The 26,839-nt window shown below is 38.2% G+C and overlaps 1 non-coding gene across 1 annotated transcript; it reads left to right on the forward strand.

Moving 5' to 3' along the window:
- The first annotated feature begins 2,902 nt into the window (after positions 1–2,902).
- On the forward strand, positions 2,903–3,013 carry LOC140870024 (small nucleolar RNA R71). Its single transcript, XR_012147009.1, has one exon. It is a non-coding gene; the product is annotated as a small nucleolar RNA R71 (small nucleolar RNA).
- The last annotated feature ends 23,826 nt before the right edge of the window (positions 3,014–26,839 follow it).

Consider the following 26,839-nt stretch of genomic DNA (forward strand, 5'->3'; position numbering starts at 1 on the left):
CAGTTTCACATTCTTGAGTCCATTCAAACTGTGCATCTTTTGTTAAAAGATTTGAAATTGGTTTCGATATTATGTTAAATTTTTTTATGAATCTTCTATAAAATCCCGCATGTCCCAAAAATGATCGAATTTCTTTGATCATGTTTGGTGATGGTAAATTAGCAATAACATCAACCTTAGCTTTATCAACTTCAATTCTTTTTTCAAATATGACATGCCCTAACACAATTCCGGATTTAACCATGTAGTGACATTTTCCCAATTTAAAACAAGATTTTTTTCTTCACATCTTTTTAAAACTTCTTCCAAATTTTTAAGACAGTTTTCAAATGAGTTTCCAAAAACAGTTATATCATTCATAAAAACTTCCACAAATTCTTCAATCATGTCACTAAAAATACTTAGCATGCATCTTTGAAAAGTTGCCGGAGCATTACATAAACCAAATGGAATTCTTTTAAATGCAAAAGTTCCAAAAGGACAAGTGAAAGTAGTTTTTTCTTGATCTTCTAATGATATTGGTATTTGATAATACCCCGAATACCCATCAAGAAAATAATAAAAAGGATTACCTGCCACTTTCTCTAAAATTTGATCTAAAAATCGTAACGAAAATTGATCTTTTCTAGTTGCATCATTTAATTTTCTATAATCAATGCACATACGCCAACTAGATGGAATCCTAGCTTGTAATAATTCTCCCTTTTCATTTTGTATAATAGTGATGCCTGATTTTTTTGGTACTACTTGTGTTGGACTTACCCATTTACTATCCGAGATTGGATAAATAATTCCAACATCTAATAATTTTAACACTTTAGTTTTAACAACATCTTTCATGTGTGAATTTAATCTTCTTTGAGGTTGTTGATATGTTTTAGCATTTTCTTCCAATGAATTCTATGCGTACAGATTAAAGGATTTATACCTTTTATATCTTGCAAAGTCCATCCAATTGCATTTTTATGCTTTTTAAGTAATATTATTAAATCTTCTTCTTGTTTTGGTAAGAGGGTAGAAGATATTACAATAGGATATGTTTGATTTTCACCAAGAAAAGCATATTTTAGTTCTTTTGGAAAAGGTTTTAATTCAAGTTTTGGATGATCATCTTCTTTTACTTCATCAAGTTCATTAATTTCTTCAAATAACTTTGATTTAAAAACACTTTCCACTAAATAAACTTCAGATTGTTGATTTAAGTTTTCTTGGTGTATATTTTCTTCCACAATTGTTTCTATTGCATTATCATCTTCATCTTCATTAATAATTGGTTGTTTACATAAGTTGAACACATTAAGTTCTAAAGTCATATTTCCAAAAGATAATTTCATTATTCCATTTCGACAATTAATTAAAGCATTTGAAGTTGCTAGAAATGGACGTCCCAATATTACTGGAATTTCATTATGCACTTTTATTGGTTGTGTATCCAAGACAATAAAATCCACAGGATATATGAATTTATCGACTTGAACTAACACATCTTTTACGATACCTCTAGGTATTTTGATTGACCTATCGGCTAGTAAAAGAGTGACAGATGTAGGTTTTAAATCTCCCAACTTAAGTTTTTCATAAACTGAATAAGGAATTAAATTCACACTTGCTCCCAAATCTAACAAAGCTTTTTTAATTTTATTTTTTCCAATAATGCATGAAATTGTTGGACAACCTGGATCTTTATAAAGTAGAATTATTTTGAATAATAGAACTTACTTGTTCAGTTAAGAATGCTTTCTTCTTTACATGCAATTGTCTTTTCACAGTACATAAATCTTTTAAAAACTTTACATAAGAAGGCACTTGTTTAATAGCGTCTAATAATGGAATATTTATTTTTACTTGTTTAAAAACTTCATAAATATCAGAATCATTTTTTTGTTTTTTATTATTAACTAATGCATGAGGGAAAGAAACATGTTTATTTGACTCACATATTATTTCAGATAATTTATCATCAACTTTCTTAATCTTAGGACTCAAAGTATCATCTTTCTCGAAAATATCAAGATTTTCATCCTTACTCTTTGAGTTTGACTGATCTTTGTTTTCATCACTATATGGATCATTAACTATTTTACCACTTCTAAGAGTAATAACAAATTTTACTTGATCAAATTTTTATTGATTTTGATTTTTAGGATTAGGTTGTGGTTGAGATGGAAATTTTCCTTTTTCATGAATATTAAGTGACGATGCAAATTTTACAATAGTTTCTTTCAAATCATTCATAGATTGAATGTTTTGAATATTGATAGACTCTTGTTTTTGAATGTATGCATGAATTTCATCTTCAAAATGTTTTCTTGGAGGTGGGATATAAGGAGCATAACCTTGATGATTTTGGTTATTTTGAAAAGGTTGTTGTGAAGGTTGTGCATTATTATCATTCCTCCAACTAAAATTAGGATGATTTCTCCAACCAGGATTATATGTTTGTGAAAAAGGATCTAATGTTGGTTTTTTAAAATTGTTAACATAATTGGCTTGTTCATGGAGGCATTCTTTAAATGAAGGCAAAGTAGGACATTTTTTTGTAAGATGATCATGTGTGTCACATATATGACAAACAATTTTTTGAACACTTTTTAATTGATCACTCTTTTTCATTTCTAATGACTCGATTTTTCTTGCTAAAGATGCAAGTTTAGCTTGAACATCTACATCATCTTTAAGATGATAAATACCACCCCCATTTGTTGAATTATTGGTTTTACTTGGTGGTTCAATTGAGCCTATATTATCCCAATTTTGAGCATTTTCTGCTAATGACTCCAAATATTCCATAGCTTCATTTGGGTTTTTATCTTCAAAAGTTCCATTACACATGAATTCTATCATTTGCCTATCTTTAGGTATTAAACCTTCATAAAAGTGAGAAACTTTCCTCCATATTCCAAAACCATGATGTGGGCATGTATTAAGTAACTCTTTATATCTATCCCAACATTGATAAAATGTTTCCCCTTGTTTTTGAGAAAAAGTTGTAATTTGTCTTTTAAAAGAGTTTGTTCTATGGGAAGGGAAAAACTTTTTTAGAAATTGTTGTTGCATTTCTTCCCATGATCTTATTGAACTTGATCTCAAATTTTGCAACCATGTTTTAGCTTTATCTTTTAAAGAAAAAGGGAAAAGCTTTAATCGAACAATATCCATGCTACAATTTTGATCATTATAAGTGTTGCAAACCTCCTCAAATTCTCTTAAATGCAAATATGGATTTTCAGAATCTAGACCATGAAAATTTGGTAAAAGTTGAATGATTTGTGGCTTAAAATTGAAATTAGACGCATCAGGAGGAAAAACTAAACAAGATGGTGTACTAGTTCTTATTGGATTCATATGGTGCCTAAGTGTTCTTGGTTGTTCATGTTCTTGATTATTATTATTATTATTATTATTATTATTATTATTATTATTATTATTATTATTATTATTATTATTATTATTATTATTATTATTATTATTATTATTATTATTATTATTATTATTATTATTATTATTATCATTATCATTATTATTATTATTATTATTATTATCATTATTATCATCTTGATTATTAGAATTATCCTCCATGTTTAAAATATTTTCAGATACTCGAACAAGTCTACCACTTTGTTTACGACTCCAAACAATCATACAATTAAAAACAACATACTATTTACATAATAACAAAATTAAACTTAATTTATACCTCCCCGGCAACCACGCCAAAAACTTGCTACAACTTAAATTGTAATTCACCCAAGTGTAGGTTGTCTGCAAGTAATATACTCGTGAGTACGAGATCGATCCACGGAGAGGATGTTGTAAGTTTAATTTTAGCAATGATATATTATAGATGAAAATATTATTATTAAACTTCAAATACACAAATTATAAAATTGTCAAGGCTTCAAAGGTTCATTGTTTGTTTATTTAAGATTGCTTAACAAAAATAAATAAAATAAACTAAAATAAGAATAAACATAAAAGAACAATTAAATATTTATACAAATATATCATATAATATAGTTCTCACTATATTAATATCAGATTAACCGATAATTAATATATGGTACACATAATATATATATAAGTGCATAAATATAAATTGACATAAAATTAAATGTTAGATCAAATCACCATATTTTATTTAGAACAACCGGCAGAGCCACGCTATCGTCTAAATAAAATATATGACTTTTTATGTTAGATGCGATAAAGTAAATGTTAATTGCGGAAATGTAAATGTTAAATGTTAGTTGCAGAAAGTAAATGTTAATTGCGGAAAGTAAATGTTAGTTGCGGAAAGTAAATGTTAGTTGCGAGAAAGTAAATGTTAGATCAAATCACAATATATTATTTAGAACAACCGGCAGAGCCACGCTATTGTCTAAATAATATATATGACTTTATTAAAAATTGATGCATATATTTATAGTATATAATTATTGTAGTATTTATTGTATCATATTAGACAACAAATCAAGGTAACCACATTCAAGGTACCAAGTATTTGATGTAAATAGATAACAATCAATCATCCAAATTATACCTACAAATAAAGATCAATTAGTAAAACAAAATAAAAAATAGAAAAAGAAAGAATTTACAAAATATAAAAAATCTTACTTGACCAACAATGAAACCTTTTCACCTTGACATAAAAAGATTTAGCTTGCCATGAACATGAAACTCAAGAATAAGGATAAAAGAAATTTCATACTTGAACTTGAGAAACTTGCACACTCAAACTTTTATTCTCACACACACAATATTTATTTTACAAATGAGGAATTTCTCTACACTCTTGCACACTACAAAGCTTATACAATACATCTATTTATAGGCCAAATGAGAGCAAGGGTCCAAGACTCATTAAATGTGGAATAGTAAAGTTGGTGGGTGCTTGTCTCCTTGAATGTCAATACATTGACCCAACATTAATTGGCATGTTTGATGCCTTAGACTTCCGATTTGGCTTCTGCACAAAACATATAACACGTAGCCCTTTGTCTGTAGATGTGTTTTGACAACTCATTCACCCCTTTTGGATAAAATATGAAATACGTATGATATTTTTACTCCAAGCTGGTCATAGTAAAAGTAAATTTGTCTCCATTTCGATGTTTGATTATTTTGATCATTTTAATGAAGTTTTTGGAATTTCTTGTCTTCTACAAAGTTGAAGATGCCTCTTTTGTGATTCTACAGGATTTAAGATTACTCCATTATGACCTTTGTAGCTTGAGTAATTTTATTTTTACCAAACTCGCGCAAACCGTAAAATACAACATTTTAGTAAACCATTTAAATATAAACACATAACACTAAAATAATACAACTTCATAATTTTAATTAAACTTTAATTTTAAAACACACTTTTTAACATATAAATAATTACAAATTTTAAGTTTCATCACCCATCTTTGAAGCGCAAAACTGGTGAACCGGTGAAACTAAGTTCATCAATGATGCAAGGTCAGAGCAACATTTAGTTCACTTTTGATGTGTCGAATACATAAGAGATCTTTGATTTCCTTGTCAAAGAGAAGTTCATCACATTTTCTTCAAATCACCAAGAGCCAAAAAAGGAGAAGTTAAAAGGAAAATAGTAATATAAGTATCACAATTATTTCAATCATGCTACCAATTATTGTTGGGCATTTAAAAACATCATCCAAGATAGAATCAACAAGGGGGTACTGAAGTTCCCCGATAAAAAAAATTATGCTGATTGACGAGGATCATTTTCATCCTATTGCAAAAGTAAATATCATTACTTCAGATCTACGGAGTATATTTAATCAGAGGAGGGAACATCGATGAAACTCAACAATAGGTCCCAAGAAAATGATAAAAAGATATTGGCCGGTTCCTAGGAACATGATGTCCGAGATCACAGAAGAGAAATACAGTGACAGGATCACCCAATATGCCCAGAGAAAAGGAAATAAGACCCATGCATATACAGAAAGAATCATGGACCATGGGCTAAGGAAACATTTCGAGGGTCCATGGAAAGAACACTCTGAGGGCAATAAAAAAGTGCCTCGAGGAAAAAAAATGTTACCTCTAGTACCTGCGCCATATTACAGACAGATGAACCATGGTCAAAAAATCCAGATCACAAGGATAAATAAACCCAGATTCGTGATTCCTCAAAATGTGCAACCAGATGTACAGTGGAATTTGGTGCGTCACAAGAAGTTTTCTTTATCGCTCACAAGAGCTCAAAAGAGAAGACTTTAGAGAGAGAGAGCAATGACACGTAGAGCTGCTGAGGAATCTTCAATTCCAAGCAAGAGAAAGTTTTCCAGAAAGGCAACTAAGGATAAGGAGTTTGATGATGATGACTTGCTATCTGAGGAAGAACTAAATACCAAGGAACATGTTATTTTCTTTAACGCCCCAAAATTATCTTAATTGAGCTTATTTGAGTTAATCGGAGATTACAGAGTTCAAGAGCCGACTTGATTTTGATCAGGGTCTATTTTGCAAATTTTGGAAATTTCAGCGACTAAAACGTAAATTTGGACTTTATTAGATATTTATACAAGGGTTGACATTATTTTCTCCTCCACCACCTCCCTTGGCCGCCTCCCTCCATTGTTAACGCCTCATTTGAGATTTCAAGCTTTCATATTTCTCCTCGAGCTCGATCCGTCCGTTGGAATTTATTTCTGAAGGCAGTTTAGCGATCACAGCAGCGAGAGCTTCATTTTATCGTAAGTTTTTCTTCGATCAGATACACTTTGATTTTCGGATGTTGTTAGAATCAATTGAGTTTCGGTTATGTTGTTCTTGACAGAGTTCTTATCGTTTATTCTCTGTCGGTTTTGAAATAGAGCGACGTTCGGAATTGTTATGATTTTTGAAAGCCTATTTCGAAAATTTAGTTTTGATATTTGTTGGGTTTGAACCTTAATTGTTGTATTAGCATTGATATGATTTGATATCGATATTATACTGTTGTCTGTATTTCCGTTTTGATCATTTCATAGCCGTTATGCCGTCGGTTTGAGTTTTGGGATTTTGAACCATTTTTGAGTTGTAGAACTTTGGCATTGGGTTTGTTCGTCATTGTTGATCATTCTTTGCCTCCGTACAGATTCGTTTGGAGTTTGTCGAGCCCAGAGTTAGCAGCAGTCGATCGTCAAAGAGTTGGACGAAGAGCGGTAAAGAGTTTACCTTGAGCCGTTGTTGTGTTAGGTTGTATAGTTTCTGATATAACCTTTTATTGTAACTTATCCAAAGTTGGAGCTATTCGTATCAAAAGATACAAGCAGTCATCGTGTTAGCGGGATAGCATACTCGAGACAGTTGGTTCTTGAGTTTTCCCTTAAAATCACATACTTGAATCAATACTTGTTCTAGCATGTGGAACTTGTATTTTGTTGTTGATTGAGTTTTTGTTATATGACTTAATGTTTTATGTTTTCCTTATGCATTCATCTTGAGCCAAACCTTTGATTTCAGCGGGCAGAATGACCCTTTTTATTTAGATGTTTTGGGGGCTATACTGCGAGTGGCCTGGGTTGTAGAAGTTCACTTAGTGTCAGCATACTCCTTATAGTCGCACCAAGTCTAGGGGATTGGGATATGTGGCACCACCTCGATTGGGAGAGTCGGTGAGTTGTTACGTGATCTTATCCTTGGGATCCCAAAAGCATAGCACCAATTCCTTGTTTATCAGAGTTGATATCCCGATTTTAAAGACATGCATTTCATTTACATTTATATTGAATATGTTGTTGTCTTGAAAGCATGTTGTTGTTATTTCACTTGTTATGTTGCTTTTACTTGGAATATCTTTCTCACCGGAGTTATCCGGCTTTTGCTTTGTTTTGTATGTGTACTTGGCAACAGGTGGGACAGGATCAAGTCAGCGAAGACCTAGTTAGCGTCAAGAGTGAGAGATAGAAGTGAGACTCGGTTTAGAAGTCAAATCAGCATGCCAATCTAGTTTATGATTTGAAGCATGTTAGAACTCAAACTTGTTGTTCTTTGTAGCTTATATTATTCAAATATTATGGATTGAAGGTTGTAGTTGCATGTAATATGTACCTTGTTATGCATTGAATGTAATGGACTTGAGCGTTGGCATGATTTTCTGCTGTTTTTCTTGTCCTGTGCTGTCATCTCTCGATCGGTAAGATTAGACCGATCGAGCGGTGGGCTTTATGGATGTTCTCTGTTTTTGAATAAGGGTGCCTGCTCGATCTGTTGAATCTTACCGATCGAGCGGTGCTGGATTTTATTCAGGCAGAAAGTTTGTAACTTTTGGCTCTCTCGATCGGTTGAATTCTACCGATCGAGCGAGTCACTATTTCAAAAAAAAATTTCTTTATTGTTTTTAATCTTGTATCTTGTATTCTTAATTATGGTTTAATCCGAGATTATATTTTTAGAACCGAGGTCTCACATTAAGTGGTATCAGAGAGATAAGATTCTTGGTTGAACTAGAGTGAGCGGGGTAGTTCGAGTCCGCATGTATTGGCTCTTCGCATGTGTTTGAGTTATTTAATTGTTTATTTAATTCCATGCGAGCATGCTTTATTATTTGAGAATTATTTGAATTACATGATTATGTGATTTAATTTATAAAGCATGAACTACTTGAGATATAACTATTTTTGTTATCGACTGGTATCCGATATTCTGAGAGGTTGAAAGGGCACCGAGTTGTAGCGATTGAGATATCTTGTGTCCTAACATTTGATTATCAGATGGGTTCTCGTCGAGTTATTAATAGAAACCCACCGCCAGTTACTCCTCCGAATGAGCAAGCTAGTACAAAAACTGTTCAGATGGATGCCACAGTGAAACCTATGGAAACCTTGCTGAAGAGGTTTAATTCGTTTAATCCGCCTTTGTTGCTAGGTACAAATAATCCTGTTGACGGTGAGAGTTGGTTGAATGACATTGATCAGTTTTTTGATTCCCTTGATTACTCTGACGACCGCCGAAATAGGTTAGTCATTCATTAGCTTCGGGGTGTTGCTAAGAACTGGTGGATCATGACGAAGAGATCCTTGGAGAATCGAGGTACAATTGTTAATTGGACTCTTTTCAAATCTGAGTTTTATAAGCGGTTTTTCCCTATTTCGTACCAAAAGGATAAGGGAGCCGAGTTTGCCAATCTGAAACAAGAAAACTTGAACATCGAGGAGTATGTAGCCAAGTTTGATAGCTTGCTGAGATTTGCACCACACATTGCCGACAATGAAGAAGCAAAAGCCGATCAGTTCATCAACGGCTTAAACCCCGACATCTTCACGTTGGTAAACACTGCTAGGCCTGATAACTTTGCGGATGCCATATATCACACAAAGGGAGCTGAAGCAGGTTTGTGGAGACAAAGAGGAGCTTCGTTCGTACCTCAGCAGCCGAGACAGTCTCAGAATCTACCATCTCAGCAACAGAATCAGCAACCACAGTATCAGAACCAACCCCAGAGGTACGAAGGAGGAAGCAGTGGTGGTAACAGAAAGGATCACTTCAAAGCCAAAAGGAAACAGTTCAAGAAGCCAGGAACATCTCTTCTAGTTCCAGTGGCTCCAAGCAGTTTGGTTCAGGACAGAGTTCTAGATTTTCATCTTCGTTCTGTAACAAGTGTGGGGGTAGACACGCCCAAGATCAGTGTGTAGGAGTATTTGGGAACTGCAATATCTGTTAGCAACCGGGACAGTTTGTTAAGGTGTGCCCTCAGGGAGGTAGAGATCGAGCTCAGAGTGGGAGTTCTTCAAGACCTGCAGCTCAGCCTGAGAGGCAGACTTCTACGGTTCACTCCTTCCAGCCTCAGCAGCAGAACAGACAAGGAGGTAACCCAAATGCAAACCAGCCTCCGAGACAGCATGCACGAGTCTTTGCTCTGACAGAGGATCAGGCTTAGGCACCACCTGAAGATGTTATAGCAGGTAACTATTCGATTTTAGGTTATTCTTCTCATGTTTTGATAGATACAGGTGCTTCTCATTCCTTTATCTCTGAAAAGTTTGTGTTGATGCATGCTTTGCCTACTGAGTTTTTGCCTACTGTAGTAGCTGTTACTTCACCTTTGGGTGGAGAAATTGTTTCTGTCAGATTAGTCAGGAACTGTGAAATTTGGTTTGAGGGAAATTTGTTAGAGTTCGACTGTATTGTACTTGGGCTGTCAGATTTTGACTATATTGTTGGTATAGATGCTTTAACCAAGCACAGGGAAACCATCGATTGTTTTCAGAAGGTTGTCAGATTCAGACCTGAAATGGAAGACGAGTGGAAATTCTTTGGTAAGGGTTCTCGATCTAGAATTCCTTTGATTTCAGTGTTATCTATGTCTCGTTTGTTACAGAGACGTGCAGAGGGATTTTTGGTTTATGCAGTTGATGTACTGAAATCTAGCCCTGAATTGGTTGATATACCCGTGGTTAAAGATTTTGCTGATGTGTTTTCGGAAAAAATTCCTGGATTGCCGTCTATTCGAGAGATCGAATTCAACATCGATTTAGTGACAGGTACTCAACCTATTTCCAAAGCTCCGTATCGTATGGCACCGGTCGAATTGAGAGAATTGAAGGAGCAACTTGAGGATTTGATTGCCAAGGGATACATCAGACCTAGTGTGTCTCCTTGGGGTGCTTATATTCTGTTTGTTCGGAAAAAGGATGGTTCTATGCGGCTCTGTATTGATTACCGTCAACTGAATCAGGCTACAGTAAAGAACAGGTATCCTTTACCCCAAATAGATGACCTTTTTGATCAGTTGCAGGGTTCTACTGTCTATTCAAAAATTGATCTGAGGTTAGGTTATCATCAGCTGAGAGTGCGTGAGGAAGATGTTCCTAAGACCGCATTCAAAATGAGGTATGGTCATTTTGAGTTTATAGTCATGCTTTTCGGTTTGACTAACGCTCCAACGATTTTTATGGGTTTGATGAACCGTATATTTCAGCGCTATTTAGATGAGTTTTTTATTATCTTCATCGATGATATTCTTATCCACTCGAAGAACCGTACTGACCATGCAGAGCATTTGAGAACCAACTTGCATATTTTTCGAGTTGAACAGTTGTTTGCCAAGTTGTCTAAATGTGAGTTCTAGTTGAATCGAGTTGTCTTTCTCGGTCATATTATTTCCGGAGATGGGATTTCCGTCAATCCCAGCAAGATTGAAGCGGTTATGAATTGGCCTAGACCGACATCAGTGCCTGAGATCCGAAGCTTTATGGGTTTAGCTGGTTATTATCGCCGATTCATCGAGGGATTCTCATCTATTGCCAAGCCTATTACCCAGCTGACACAGAAGAATGCGCCTTTTATCTAGACTGCAGATTGTGAGGCTAGATTTGTTGATCTGAAGAGGAGACTGACCAGTGCTCCAATTCTTTTTATTCCATCAGGTACTGGAGGTTTTACCGTGTATTGCAATGCTTCTAACCGAGGCTTAGGATGTGTTCTTATACAGCATAAGCATGTGATAGCGTATGCATCGAGGCAGCTGAAGCCGCACGAGACTCGTTATCCGGTTCATGATCTTGAACTTGCTGCGATCATTTTTTTCTTTGAAGGTCTGGCGTCACTATCTGTATGGTGAGTCTTTCGAGATCTTTTCTGATCATAAAAGCTTTGAGTATTTGTTCTCACAAGCAGAGCTGAATATGAGACAGAGAAGACGGTTAGATCTGTTGAAGAATTTCGACTGTGAAATCAAGTATTACCCGAGAAAGTCGAATGCAGTTGCAGATGCCTTGAGCCGAAAGCTTTGTTCTTTATCTCTTTCTACTATCGGTGTTTCTCAGTTGATCGATGATTGTTGCACTTCTGGTTTGGATTTTGAAACAGATAGGAAGACTATCTGAGTATTTGTTATTCAAGCTAAGCCGGAGTTGTTTATTGCGATCAAAGAAGCACAGAAGTCTGATCCGAGAATTCAGATTTCAGTAGAGAAAGTAAGATCTGGGCATCAGTCTGAATTCCAGGTTAGAGATGATGTTTTGTTTGTGAATAACCGCATTATTGTGCCTGGTATTTTGGAGTTGAGGCAGCGTATTCTTCGAAAGGCACATTGCAGTTGGTTCAGTATTCATCCTGGAGGTCATAAGATGTACAACGATCTGAAGAATCATTTTTGGTGGAAGAGAATGAAGAGCGATGTTGCGAGATTTGTATCTCAATGTTTGAACTGTCAGCAAGTGAAAGCAGAGAGCAAGTGACCGGGTGGTCTGTTGCACAGTCTATCTATTCTTGAATGAAAGTAGGATCACATTTCTATGGATTTTGTCACGAAACTACCGCGATCTATTCGAAGATGCGATGCTATTTGGGTAGTGATTGACAAATTGACGAAGTCTGCTTGCTTTATTCCGTACAGGATGATGTATCATCACGAACAGATGGCTGAGTTGTATGTTAGCAACGTTGTGAGATTGCATGGTATGCCGAAGTCAATCGTTTCAGATCGAGACCCTAGATTCACTTTGCACTTTTGACACAGTCTTTAGGAGGCACTTGGTACTCGATTGCATCTAAGTACAACTTATCATCCTCAGACCGACGAACAGTCAGAGCGGACTATCCAGATGTTAAAGGATATGCTTCGAGTAGTAGTGCTAGACTTTGGCACTAGTTGGCAGAATTCTTTACCTCTTGTCGAGTTTTCTTACAACAATAGTTTCCAAGCGAGTATCGGTATGGCGCCTTTTGAGGCTTTGTACGGTAAGAAGTTCTGATCTCCGTTGTTTTGGGATGATTTGTCCAAGTCACCTGATTTGGGACCAGATATGCTTCGAGATATGGCAGAGCAAGTAAAGATCATTCAGACGAATATGAAGTCAGCTCAGGATAGACAGGTGAAGTATGCGAATATCAGGCATATGTTGGATAAACTCTGGCGGTCAGATCAATCACGATTGATACCCGGTGCAGCGGAAGTTTAAAAATTTTGTTATGGAACAATTCCATAGTGTGGGTATCAACCGTTCAACGATTAAATTATTGTGTGTGTAAAATTTAAATAACAGTTATTAAATTTTACCTTAAATCTCGCAACGAGATTAATGGACACCAACAGATTTGATCTGCTCTTGTTGTCTCTCCCTGGAACCGATGAACTCCTTCAATCAGGTCCACGAACAGAGGTTTAATCCCTCTGATAGATTGCACTAGAAAATCTATCAGAAGTTTTCTGCGAAGAGATTACACGAATCTGATTCGTTATTCCTGACCGCGATTCAAAATCACAGACCGGAATTTTCTCGGGCAGAGGGGGAGGGGTCGGCCGAAATTTCTTTTGAGAGGCTAGGGTTTTCGATTTTTTTGCTCTCAAAAATTATGACCTGTTGTGTGTAATTTCTGTACTGAAATAACTTATTTATAATGCAGGCCACTAACACCTTAGGGCCCATTAGTCATAAGCTGGGGCCCGACAAGCAAAGTCCGCTCGTTCAGAAATTAATATAAAATTCATCGTGACTCCGATTGATGAACTGATTTCACCAATGTGCACAGAAACCATTTCTGCACATTTTAAAGTCAAAATAAATTTTCCTGAATCCGAATTCAGTGATTTCCAAAAATGTCCATCCCTATGTCATTTTAGGAAATCCTACTCCCTTACTCTTATTTAAGAAGTCCAACTCCTTAGTTCATTAAATTTAACTCTTTAAATTTAACTATCTCAACGGGGATTAAAACTCCATTACACTGTGTGACCCTCAATGGTTCAGGGATACAGCTAGCCGTGGGCTCACAACTCCTTGTGACTCGGAACAACACTTTCCGACTTGCCCAACGAATCATGGTAAAGCACCTAGCAACATCGCCCCATGATTCCCTAGGTATCACTGATAGTGCCTACAAGAACCAGTAGATTTTGGTTAGCGTACAGTACGGTCCCTTCATCCATATATCCCGATCGAATCAACAACCATTGGTATATCGAGAGTCGCTCAAGATTCGATAACTATGCAATACATCTTGAAGATCAAATTAGTGACATCGCATGTGCTACTAAGAAACCATTTCTTAAATCACATCAAGTACTCTGGCCAGAGATTTGTCACACTAATATCTCCTCAGATCGCATAGGATATCCACACTCGCAAGTATGTGGTGAATCCTTGACAACAATGCATTGACTCCTATATGTGTCGTAACTGTACCCAATCTCGACACCTGATGACCCCCATAGAGTCGGTAAACGAGTCAAAGCACAGCACTAGCATATAGAGTCTCCATGATGTTTCAAGTCGTAAGGACTAATGGTGTACAACCAAAACCGCGGACTTAATCCACTCGATAAGTGATAACCACTTGGAAAGTCCGGATAGGGTAGTTCGATTATTCATCCTATGAATATCCATTTGCATGCTTCGAACATCTCCATGTTCCCTACCAATGAAACGTGGTACTCCGCATCGCAAATGCTAGTCTCAAACTCGAGCGATCCTTATCCTTATTATCGGACGGCTCAATCGACTAGGAACGGTTTTAGAACATACAGTGACTATAAGATGTATTTCATGATAGACATCTCCATGTTCTACCACATCTTACATACACTATAGTATATTCAAGGTCTTTATCAAAACAACAATAGTATATCACAATATAACAATATGAAGTAATATAAAGTCATTGCCATAAAAGTGTAAATAATATTAAACAAAAGATTGTTTATACAAAGAGTCATCAAAGCCCATAGCCACACAGTTGGCTCACTGGGCACCCACTCTTACAATAGTGATGGCAAACTTGTTTAGACTTGTCCAATTTTGCATGTAACTGCCGAAAGGTTGGCCGAATTAGAGAAATTGTTGGACCATGATCTCAAGTATCTCCCACTTGCCCTATAGCCAACTAGTCATACTACGTAGACCCATTGCTTCGCGATGTTTGTCAAACAATGGTCCTGGCAAGGGCTTAGTAAGCGGATCAGCGATATTGTCTGCAGAGGCCACTCGTTCGACAATGATGTCTCCTCTTTCCACAATCTCCCGGATTATGTGGTATTTCCTCAGTACGTGTTTGGACCTTTGATGAGACCTTGGTTCCTTTGCTTGAGCAACGGCACCCGTGTTGTCGCAGTACACCGGGACTGGACCAACAAATTCAGGAATGACGCCCAACTCTTGGACGAAATTCCTCATCCAAACGGCCTCTTTAGCAGCAGCTGATGCTGCAATGTATTCAGCCTCAGTGGTGGAATCCGCTGTGGTGTCCTGCTTGGAACTCTTCCAAGAGACAGCACCGCCATTGAGCATGAACACAAATCCAGAGGTAGACTTCGAGTCATCCACATCACTTTGGAAGCTAGAGTCGGTATAGCCTTCCAGTTTGAGTTCTCGTCCTCCATAAACCATGAACATATTCTTAGTCCTTCGCAAGTACTTAAGAATGTCCTTCACGGCTTTCCAATGCATTTGACCAGGATTAGACTGATATCTGCTCGTGACACTCAGAGCAAATGCTACATCCGGTCTGGTAGATATCATCCCATACATGATACTACCTATAGCTGACGCATATGGTACATGTGTCATATTCTCTATCTCTGCTTCAGTCTTGGGACACATAGACTTGGATAGAGAAACTCCATGACACATGGGTAGATGTCCTCTCTTGGACCCATCCATTGAAAACCGTTTCAATATGGTATCGATGTAGGTTGATTGAGTGAGTCCTATCATTCTCTTAGACCTATCTCTATAGATCTGTATCCCAAGAATGTAGGATGCCTCTCCCAAATCCTTCATCGAAAATCTACCTGATAACCATATCTTTGTTGACTGCAACATCCCTACATCATTCCCAATGAGTAGGATGTCATCAACATAAAGTACTAAGAATGTCACAGCATCCTTAACTACTTTCTTGTACACGCACGGTTCCTCCGGGTTCTTGATGAAACCAAAATCTTTTATTGTTTCATCAAATTTCTGGTTCCAACTTCTTGATGCTTGTTTTAGACCATAAATTGATCTCTGAAGCTTGCATACCTTATGCTCGCTTCCCATGGATGTGAACCCCTCTGGCTGCTTCATATAGATTTCTTCCTTAATGTCTCCATTAAGAAAAGCAGTCTTCACATCCTTTTGCCATATCTCATAGTCATACCATGCAGCTATGGCAATAAGGATTCTTATGGACTTGAACATAGCAACTGGTGAAAAGGTTTCATCATAGTCAACTCCTTGCCTTTGAGTATAACCTTTCGCCACCAATCGCGCCTTGTAGGTCAATACCTTACCATCAGGCCCAAGCTTTCTTTTGTAGATCCATTTACACCCTATTGGAACAATTCCATCGGGAGGATCTACCAAAGACCAAACTTGGTTTGTATGCATCGAATCCAATTCTGACTGCATAGCTTCAAGCCATAAATTCGAATCCGCATCAGAAATTGCTTCCTTGAAGTTTCTTGGATCACATCCAATGTCGGGTTCATCTTGATCCCCTTCAAGAAGAAGACCATATCGAACTGGAGGTCTAGAAGTCCTTTCGGATCTTCTAGGTGCAGGCGTGTCCAGCAATGGTTCCTGAGGTGTAGGATCGTTATTTTGTATTTCGGGTTCTTCTCGAACTTCTTCGAGTTCCATCATCTCGCCTTTCTTATCCAATAAGAATTCCTTCTCCAAGAAGGTGGCATTCCTAGAAACAAACACCTTTGTTTCAGCAGGATAATAGAAATAATATCCGATTGAATTCTTCGGATACCCTACAAAATAACATAAGCTGGATCGACTATCCAACTTATCTCCCACTATCCGCTTCACGTAAGCAGGACATCCCCAAATCCTCAAGTATGAATACTTAGGAGCTTTGCCATTCCATAACTCGTATGGTGTTTTGTCCACTGCTTTAGTGTGGACGTTGTTCAACAACAATACCGCCGTTTCAAGCGCATAGCCCCAAAACGAAGGTGGAAGCTCAGTGAAGCTCATCATAGATCGAACCATGTCCAACAAAGTTCGATTACGACGCTCCGATACACCATTAAGCTGTGGTGTCATAGGAGGAGTCCACTGAGAGAGAATCCCATTCTCTTTCAGATAGTCCAAAAACTCGGTACTTAAGTATTCTCCACCTCGATCCGATCGAAGTGCTTTAATACTTTTACCTAGCTTGTTTTCTACTTCAGCCTTGAATTCTTTGAACTTTTCAAATGCTTCAGACTTATATTTCATTAAATATAAATACCCATACCTTGAATAATCGTCAGTAAAGGTAATGAAGTAGGTGTGGCCATATTGAGTCCCAACTCTAAATGGTCCACAAACATCTGTATGGATCAAATCCAACAGATTTTGACTACGCTCAGGTTTCCCCTTAAAAGGAGATTTAGTCATTTTTCCTTTTAGGCAGGATTCACAAGTAGGTAGAGAGTTAATATCAGACATATCAAACATGCCCTCTCCCACTAGCTTGTTCATCCTCCTTGAGGAAATATGACCTAGTCTAGCGTGCCAAAGGTTTGCCGGGTTTTGACTATCGATTTTCCTTTTGTTTGTTGTCGCCGGTTTGTCAATACAATTCACTGGAACGTCTTTTAGTTTTAAATTGTATAGATCGTTTTCAAGTTGTCCATTTCCAATTAAACATTCATTCTTGTAAATATTGCAAATCCCATTCACAAAATTACAAGAATAACCATCTCTATCAAGCATAGAAATAGAAATAATGTTTTTAATTAAATCTGGCACAAATAAAACATCTCTCAACAATAATTTAAAACCATTCTGCAAAATCAAACAAACATCTCCAATGGCCGTAGCTTCAACTCTGGAACCATTCCCGAGCCTCAGCTGGGTCTCACCCATTCTAAGCCTGCGACTTCTTGTTATCACCTGCAAATCATTGCAAATGTGAGATCCACATCCGGTATCCAATACCCAAGAAGTTGTATTAAGTGACATGTTTATTTCGATATAGAACATACCCTTTGCAGTTCCTAACTGCTCAAGATACTCCTTGCAGTTGCGCTTCCAATGACCCGGCTTCTTGCAGTAATGGCAAACATCCTTGGATTTTCCATTGTTTGAAGCCTTTGTCTTTTGCTTCTTCTCGGGTTCCACTTTCTTGGGTGGGGCAGAACGTTTCTTGCCCTTCATACTTGGCCCCTTCTTAGCAGAAGATGAGGAGCCCACCAAGAAAGCTGGCTTATCTTTCTTAAGTGTGGATTCATATGTAACGAGCATATTGACCATCTCTTCAAGGGTGGCCTCTATCTTGTTCATATTAAAAATTTATCACGAATCCATCAAATGAAGAAGGAAGAGATAGAAGCAGCAAGTCCACATTGAGTTCATGCTCCAACACCAAATCAAGGGTCGCTAACTTCTGTATGAGCCAAATCACTCGTACCCCATGATCACGGACCGAAGTCCCTTCACGCATGCGGCACGTCATCAACTCCTTAACAGTAGAGAACCTTTCAGCCCTCGACTGAGCCCCAAAAAAGTTCCTTGAGTTGCGCGTGAATGTCAGCAGCATTCACCGTGTCCTCAAATCGCCTCTGGAGTTCATCAGACATCGAGGCTTGCATATAGCATTTGGTCTTGATGTCATGGTCCCACCATGCATCAAGCTTGGCCAATTCCTCCGGACTAACATCAGCTGGTGCTTCCTTCGGAGGTGCTTTCTCTAACACATAGAGCATTTTCTCCGAAGTTAAGACAATCTTCAACTTCCGGAACCATTCCGTATAGTTGGCGCCAGTCAGCTTGTTTTGTTCGAGGATCGAGAATAAAGGATTTCGCGAATTCATTGTATGAAATACTGAAAAGGAAAACAGACATATATCAATGATTGTTTAACAATTTACTAAGACATAAAATAGGCGAATTTAATTTTATGAATCTCACTCCCACTATTTTAACGATTTCACCACCCTCTAGTGAAAACGGGAAACTTTTTCCTTAGTGAGAACATGGAGTCCAATTGACAAACTTATGGTCCCGAATAATATCAGCCAACCATAATTCTCAAAAGGTAGAGCCCAATTGCTTCCAAAGCAACCCCCATGTATTTACCTCATGTCCAATAAGGGCCCAATAATATGACGCCGTTTAAAGTGACATGTCAAGATGACCCATCAATATTAAGTTGTGATGGACGGTCGCCATGTGGATCCCCCAATAATATGAGCCGATCCCATGGGAGTTCCACCCAACTTACAACATTTGTCGATCCAATGTACAGCTTTCCGACGGACGGGCCCCCCAATAATATGAGCCGGACCGTATCCGCGGGTAGCATCACATACATTGACCGTTGATGGAAGGTAGGAACATTTAAACAATATTTAAATTTCCTTTATTTATCTTGATATAAATTTTAAATCATATTTAAAATGAGGGATTTTATTTATAAAAATATTTGTCTCATCATATTTAATTTATTGCATGCATTGCCGGATTCACGCAATTTATGTCTAAACATGCATACAATCATAATATCACATATTATATAGGATGATCGATTCCATTTCTAATTGACCCGTGGTTGCCAATCACGGGTCTTAGTCCAATCCTAGGTAATATGCAGTATGCAAATGCAATCCTATTACATATGCTTCCAATTTACATTTCTTCAGTCTTCATTGTCTGCTGGGCCCACCATCTTCAAATCTTGATCTCCCACTAAATCTAATGTATTTACAATAAATAACAATGACAAGTAGGGGATACATTTTTAGGAGGTGGGAACGGGCTATAAACCAAGCCCACTTTTATTACATATGACATTCATATCGGGCCATAAACCAGGCCCATTAATAAAACCAACAATAATAAAGACAAAATGTAAATTCCTAACATACACCTACAAAATTGGTCATGGCAATCAATCATCCTTATCCAATAACATTTAATTCAAAATTAATTTATTGGATAACATGCTGTGGCAATTCAAATTTAAACAAGATAAAATCATATTTTATATATAAAATCTCATTTCACATATAAAATCATATTTTATCTCTATATCAAATAAAATCATATTTTATCTATAAAATCCAATTTTACAAATAAAATCATATTTTACTTAATATATCATAAGATCATATCTTATCATCAATTGTACCAAAATAATTGATTTCAAAATTCAATTTACGGATAAAATATTAAAATTTTCCAAAAATTCAAATTTATCCAAAATCAATTTTAAAATTTACGGACTCGAACAATTCGATCCGAAATCTCGTGAACCAATCAAAAACAATTTTTGACCGGACCAAAAATAAAATTTTAAATATTAAGATTAATAAAAATATAATTTTTCCCGCGGGCCGCCCGGGACACTCCCGGGCCGGCCCGCACCCGGGGCGCGGGCCGGGGGCAGCCCGGCTGCCCCCTTAGGGCAGCGCCTGGCGCCGCCCCTGGGCGGCGCCGTGCGCTGCCCTGGGCGGCGCCGAGCGCCGCCTGCGCAGCGCCCAGCGCTGCGCTGGGCGGCGCCGAGCGCCGCCCCTGGGCAGCGCCGAGCGCTGCCCTGCGCAGCGCCCAGCGCTGCCCTGGGCGGCGCCGTGCGCCGCCCTGGGCGGCGACGGTCGCCGCCTTGGGCGGCGCCGTGCGCCGCCCGGGGCAGCAACAATTGCTGCCCCACCGGGTAGCGATCCAATCGCTGCCCGGGTTTTGCCCCGAAATTTTTTTTTTTTATTTAAAAATATTTATTTTGTTTCAAAAACCGAGACTCAAAAATTTTGTACAATTGATTAATTTAATCGTTTGATCTGAGCAACCTGGCTCTGATACCACAGTTGGATAAACTCTGGCGGTCAGATCAATCACGATTGATACCCGGTGCAGCGGAAGTTTAAAAATTTTGTTATGGAACAATTCCATAGTGTGGGTATCAACCGTTCAACGATTAAATTATTGTGTGTGTAAAATTTAAATAACAGTTATTAAATTTTACCTTAAATCTCGCAACGAGATTAATGGACACCAACAGATTTGATCTGCTCTTGTTGTCTCTCCCTGGAACCGATGAACTCCTTCAATCAGGTCCACGAACAGAGGTTTAATCCCTCTGATAGATTGCACTAGAAAATCTATCAGAAGTTTTCTGCGAAGAGATTACACGAATCTGATTCGTTATTCCTGACCGCGATTCAAAATCACAGACCGGAATTTTCTCGGGCAGAGGGGGAGGGGTCGGCCGAAATTTCTTTTGAGAGGCTAGGGTTTTCGATTTTTTTGCTCTCAAAAATTATGACCTGTTGTGTGTAATTTCTGTACTGAAATAACTTATTTATAATGCAGGCCACTAACACCTTAGGGCCCATTAGTCATAAGCTGGGGCCCGACAAGCAAAGTCCGCTCGTTCAGAAATTAATATAAAATTCATCGTGACTCCGATTGATGAACTGATTTCACCAATGTGCACAGAAACCATTTCTGCACATTTTAAAGTCAAAATAAATTTTCCTGAATCCGAATTCAGTGATTTCCAAAAATGTCCATCCCTATGTCATTTTAGGAAATCCTACTCCCTTACTCTTATTTAAGAAGTCCAACTCCTTAGTTCATTAAATTTAACTCTTTAAATTTAACTATCTCAACGGGGATTAAAACTCCATTACACTGTGTGACCCTCAATGGTTCAGGGATACAGCTAGCCGTGGGCTCACAACTCCTTGTGACTCGGAACAACACTTTCCGACTTGCCCAACGAATCATGGTAAAGCGCCTAGCAACATCGCCCCATGATTCCCTAGGTATCACTGATAGTGCCTACAAGAACCAGTAGATTTTGGTTAGCGTACAGTACGGTCCCTTCATCCATATATCCCAATCGAATCAACAACCATTGGTATATCGAGAGTCGCTCAAGATTCGATAACTATGCAATACATCTTGAAGATCAAATTAGTGACATCGCATGTGCTACTAAGAAACCATTTCTTAAATCACATCAAGTACTCTGGCCAGAAATTTGTCACACTAATATCTCCTCAGATCGCATAGGATATCCACACTCGCAAGTATGTGGTGAATCCTTGACAACAATGCATTGACTCCTATATGTGTCGTAACTGTACCCAATCTCGACACCTGATGACCCCCATAGAGTCGGTAAACGAGTCAAAGCACAGCACTAGCATATAGAGTCTCCATGATGTTTCAAGTCGTAAGGACTAATGGTGTACAACCAAAACCGCGGACTTAATCCACTCGATAAGTGATAACCACTTGGAAAGTCCGGATAGGGTAGTTCGATTATTCATCCTATGAATATCCATTTGCATGCTTCGAACATCTCCATGTTCCCTACCAATGAAACGTGGTACTCCGCATCGCAAATGCTAGTCTCAAACTCGAGCGATCCTTATCCTTATTATCGGACGGCTCAATCGACTAGGAACGGTTTTAGAACATACAGTGACTATAAGATGTATTTCATGATAGACATCTCCATGTTCTACCACATCTTACATACACTATAGTATATTCAAGGTCTTTATCAAAACAACAATAGTATATCACAATATAACAATATGAAGTAATATAAAGTCATTGCCATAAAAGTGTAAATAATATTAAACAAAAGATTGTTTATACAAAGAGTCATCAAAGCCCATAGCCACACAGTTGGCTCACTGGGCACCCACTCTTACAGCATAGACCTCTGAGTTTCGAGCAGGGAGACCGAGTTTTTCTTAAGATTTCTCCTTTCAGAGGCACTGTTAGATTTGGGAAGAGATGGAAGTTATCTCCGAGATTCATCGCACCGTACGAGATTCTCGAGAAATTAGGCGATCTTGCCTACAGACTTGCACTTCCTCCGTCTTTATCTGGTATTCACGACGTTTTTCACGTCTCTATGTTGCGGAAGTATCATCCAGATCCTTCTCATATTCTTCAGCCTGACGAAGCCGAGCTTGATGAGACTCTAAGATATTTTGAGCAACCGATTCAGATCCTTGATCGAAAAGAGAAGCAGCTCAAAACTAAGTTGATTCCTTTGGTGAAAGTGAAGTGGAGCCGTCACGGTGTCAAGGAAGCAACTTGGGAGACAGAATCTGACATGAGACAGTGTTTTCCTGAGTTATTCGGATAACGTGAGTTCTTCTTACTGTCTTTTGTTCTTTATTCTATCTTTTGTGATTTATTCTTATTGATTTCGAGGACGAAATCTCTTATTAGAGGGGGAGAATTGTAATGCCCCAAAATTATCTTAATTGAGCTAAATTGAGTTAATCGGAGATTACAGAGTTCAAGAGCCGACTTGATTTTGATCAGGGTCTATTTTGCAAATTTTGGAAGTTTTAGGGTCTAAAACGCAAATTTGGACTTTATTAGATATTTATACATGGGTTGACATTCTTTTCTCGTCCACCACCTCCCTTGGCTGCCTCCCTCCATTTTTAACGTTTCATTTGAGATTTCAAGCTTTCAGATTTCTCCCCGAGCTCAATCCGTCCGTTGGAATTTATTTCTGAAGGCAGTTTAGCGATCACAGCAGCGAGAGCTTCATTATATCGTAAGTTGTTCTTCGATCAGATACACTTTGATTTTTGGATGTTGTTAGAATCTATTGAGTTTTGGTTATCTTGTTCTTGACAGAGTTCTTATTGTTTATTCTCAGTCGGTTTTGAAATAGAGCGACGCTCGGAATTGTTATGATTTTTGGAAGCCTATTTCGAAAATTTAGTTTTGAAATTTTTTGGGTTTGAGCCTTTATTGTTGTATTAGCATTGATATGAGTTGATATCGATATTATACTGCTGTCTATGTTTCCGTTTTAATCAGTTCATAGCCGTTATGCCGCCGGTTTGAGTTTTGAGATTTTTAACCCTTTTTGAGTTGTAGAACTTTGGCATTGGGTTTTTTCGTCGTTGTTGATCATTCTTTTCCTCCGTACAGATTCGTTTGGATTTTGTCAAGCCCAGAGTTAGCAGCAGTCGATCGTCAAAGAGTTGGACGAAGAGCGGTAAAGAGTTTACCTTGAGCCGTTGTTGTGTTAGGTTGTATAGTTTCTGATATAACTTTTTATTGTAACTTATCCAAAGTTAGAGCTATTTGTATCGAAAGGTACAAGAAATCATCATGTTAGCGGGATAGCATACTCGAGACAGTTGATTCTTGAGTTTTCCCTTAAAATCACAAACTTGAATCAATACTTGTTCTAGCATGTCGAACTTATATTTTGTTGTTTATTGAGCTTTCGTTATATGGATTAATGTTTTTATGTTTTTCTTATGCATTCATCTTGAGCCAAACCTTTGATTTCAGCGGGCAGAACGACTCTTTTTATTTAGATGTTTTGGGGGCTATACTGCGAGTGGCCTGGGTTGTAGAAGTTCACCTAGTGTCAGCATACTCCTTATAGTCGCACCAAAGTCTAGGGGATTGGGATACATGGCACCACCTCGATTGGGAGAGTCGGTGAGTTGTTACGTGATCTCATCCTCGGGATCCCAAAAGCATAGCAGCAATCCCTTGTTTATCAGAGTTGATATCCCGATTTTAAAGACATGCATTTCATTTACATTGATATTGAATATGTTGTTGTTTTGAAAACATGTTGTTGTTATTTTACTTGTTATGTTGCTTTTACTGGGAATATCTTTCTCACCAGAGTTATCCGTTTATTGCTTTGTTTTGTATGTGTACTTGGCAACAGGTGGGACATGATCAAGTCAGTGAAGACCTGGTTAGAGTCAAGAGTGAGAGATAGAAGTGGGACTCGGTTTAGAAGTCAAATCAGCATGTCAATCTAGTTTATGATTTGAAACATGTTAGAACTCAAACTTCTTGTTGTTTATAGCTTCTATTATTCAAATATTATTGATTGAAGGTTGTCGTTGCATGAAATATGTAACTTGTTATGCATTGAATGCAATGAACTTAGCGTTGGCATGATTTTCTGTTGTTTTTCTTGCCCTGTGTTGTAATCGCTCGATCGGTAAGATTAGACCGATCGAGCGGTGGGCTTTGTGGCTGTTCTCTGTTTTTGAAAAAGGGTTCCCGCTCGATCGGTTGAATCTTACCGATCGAGCGGTGCCGGATTTTATTCGGGCAGAAAGTTTGTAACTTTTGGCTCGCTCAATCGGTTGAATTCTACCGATCGAGCGAGACACTATTTCAAAAAAAATTTTCTTTATTGCTTTTAATCTTGGATCTTGTATGCTTAATTATGGTATAATCCGAGATTAGATGTTTAGAACTGAGGTCTCATTGTTTCCAAGTAGGCGAGACCATATCGGTGGATTGTGCCACTAGATTTGTGATATTGCCTTCAAGTCTAAGAAGAAACCTGTCAGTACAGTGGAACCAATGCAGGAAGATGGTAAAGAAGATATCCTCAGAGAATCTTGAAGTGGTGCGAGTATAAAAGAGGAGAAACCACATAAGACAAAGAAAGTGGTGATAGAAAAGCCTGCTATTGAAATGACCAAGCACATTAGACCATTATATATCAAGGCACATGTGAATGGTCAACCAATCTCGAGGGTGCTGATTGATAATGGTTCAACAGTGAACATTCTGCCATTGAGGGTATTTAGGAACCTGGGGAAAGAAGAAACATATCTGATTATTTCTTCAACTTTGTGCTAGGCATGGACTTCTTGAGAAAGCTAAGTGATATTCCAATGCCTTACTTAAACTATGTGTATAATGGAGAAAGGTTCTCCATGCATGATACAAGCGACAAGTGCTCCACCCGGGGGCAAGTTCAATGAAGCAACTATTAGCCATGCAACTAGTCAAAGGGGTGAAGAAAGGCGAACCCATGTTCTTGGCTACGCTACAATTGGGAGATGGCCTTGACACCCCTTTGAAAGAATAAGTCCCCACTTGCATCAAGAAGGTTATGGAAGAGAACCAAGAATTGATGCCAGCAAAATTACCCAAGTAGTTGCCACCCAGGAGAGAGGTGGATCACAAGATTGAGTTGGAACCCAGTTCCAAACCACCTGCTATGGAACCATACCGCATGGCACCGCCCGAGTTAGAGGAGCTTCGTAAGCAACTCACTGAGTTACTAGATACCGGATGGATCCGACCATCTAAAGCACCATATGGCGCTCCCGTACTTTTCAAAAGAAGAAGGATGGCTCATTGAGGATGTGTGTGGACTACCGTGCGCTTAGCAAGGTAACTATAAAGAAAAAGTACCCCATTCCCTTGATAGTTGACTTGTTTGATCGTCTTGGTCAAGCCCAGTACAATACCAAGATGGACCTACAGAAAGAGTACTATCAAGTTCGTATTGCCAAAGGGGACAAGCCCAAGACAACATGCATCACTCGATATGGATCTTTTGAGTGGCTCGCCATGCCATTTGGCCTAACCAATGCTCCAAGACATTATGTACCCTCATGAACAAGATTTTCCACCCTTATCTTGACAAGTTCATGGTCGTGTACTTGGACAACATAGCCATTTATAGCCACACATTGGAGGACCATGCCCAACACCTCCAAACAGTGTTCCAAGTCTTACGGGAGAACGAGCTCTATGTGAAGAAGGAAAAGTGTTCCTTTGCACAAGAGACAGTTCAATTCTTGGGGCACACGATTGAGCATGTAAAGCTCAAGATGGACGAAAGCAAGGTTCATGCCATCATGGACTGGGAGCCTCCAACCAAGGTAACCAAACTACGTTCTTTCCTTGAGCAAGTTAATCACTACAACAGGTTCATAAAAGGGTATTCAGCTAGAGCGGCACCGCTGACGGATCTTATTAAGAAGAACCGGCTAGGGGATGGTCGGACGCATGTGCCAAAGCCTTTGATGACTTAAAGGCAGCGGTAAGCAATGAACCTGTCTTAGCTTTGCCAGACTTTGACAAAGAGTTTGAAGTGCACACCGATGCTTTTGACTTTTTTATTGGAGGAGTTTTAATGCAAGAAGGTCACCCCATTTCCT

The sequence above is a fragment of the Henckelia pumila genome, chromosome 4 (genome assembly GCF_033568475.1).
Source record: "Henckelia pumila isolate YLH828 chromosome 4, ASM3356847v2, whole genome shotgun sequence".
NCBI classification, from domain to species: Eukaryota; Viridiplantae; Streptophyta; class Magnoliopsida; order Lamiales; family Gesneriaceae; genus Henckelia; species Henckelia pumila.